The sequence below is a fragment of the Limulus polyphemus genome, unplaced genomic scaffold (assembly GCF_000517525.1).
Source record: "Limulus polyphemus unplaced genomic scaffold, Limulus_polyphemus-2.1.2 Scaffold6311, whole genome shotgun sequence".
Classification (NCBI taxonomy): domain Eukaryota; kingdom Metazoa; phylum Arthropoda; class Merostomata; order Xiphosura; family Limulidae; genus Limulus; species Limulus polyphemus.
Window position 1 is genome coordinate 2,245 of NW_013671921.1, and position 1,325 is coordinate 3,569.

At 32.5% G+C, this 1,325-nt stretch overlaps 1 protein-coding gene across 2 annotated transcripts in view; it reads left to right on the plus strand.

Moving 5' to 3' along the window:
* LOC111089459 (zinc finger protein 675-like) overlaps positions 1–1,325 on the plus strand; it is an 18,922-nt gene that overhangs the window by 1,600 nt on the left and 15,997 nt on the right. The gene's annotated exons all lie outside the window — the stretch shown is intronic.

Below are 1,325 nucleotides of genomic sequence, written 5' to 3' on the forward strand. Positions count from 1 at the left end.
ATCTTAGCAAATAGAAGAGATAAGACCTTGTTTTATATTCTAGCTTGTCAATATCGGTAATTTGAGTTTCTAATTCCTATGAAAGTGTAGACTTAGTATTTTGACATCATAAACATCTAATTTGAACCAGTTCTGCATTCAACATACCACATAATACACAAATATTGATGTTTATCTGTGTTTATCTTTAAATTAGGAAATTTAGTAATGTATAGTTCTAAAAGTTGAATTATAATCTACAGTTTGATACCGAACTTATTGACAAAAATTCATGAAATAGTGATTCAATAACATTTTGAATGTGAATCAACAAATAAGATGACACGACCTTTCACCTGTAACCTGTCTCGAGCGGTTAATTGTAAATTTTTTATTCTATAAATATTTTAATTTCCTGTCTTGAGGATTTATGTCAGTAAGTATAGTTAGGCTGCATTCTATCAGTTATTTTGGTATTTGAAGTCGATAACATGAATTTGTGACACATTTGTTCTATACCATCACCTGAGAATGATACTAAAATGACCCCATATTCACCACATTCCCATCTTGCATGTGACTTATTGGCTGTTTTGGAAGCTTCTTTAATTGCCTATTCGACCATGGAAACCCTTTGTTGCTTTGTGGCACTCAGTGATTAACATAATTGGATCGAACAATGGATTTAGAAATATTTGTTACATACTTTATTCTTGTATGTAGTCATAATCAGCAACAAATGTATATGGGTCAAAATGGGTGTACGAGGATTTCACCAGAGCTTTGTTGGCTGTGATTGAACAACATATTTGGGCTGACTATGAGGGTAAAAGAATCTCATTGATGCTTTGTTGGCCCTCATTAATCAACATATTTATACTAACTATGAGTGTATTAGTGAATTGTTTGTTTATGTTTATGATTGTTCTACAAGTTTGGTTCATGAATGTTGAGTCATTTTTGGTTCCCTCAATGTTATTTACAATTCAAGGCAATGCCAATATAGTGGAACATTGCCCTTATTCTCGTTGTAAATAAGCCTGGTCTTTACCCAAGTTCTCTTTGTCTTACATTTCCGAGGAACAGGTATTATAAACTGACCCTATTTTCATGGCACTTTTTAGTTTGTCACTCAGGTGTTTGTTAATACAGATGTTGAGAACATTTCTGTAATACAAGAGGGTGTGGTATTCCAATGTGACTTAATTTTCATGTGTGTATCACAATTCCTTGATAACAGCAGATTTGAATAGAAATTTTACAGTAAATGTAATTGAAAACTTAACTGAGTTTTGTACCTCTATCAAAAATTAAGGACACTGGCCACTCAGAATATAGTTCCACAG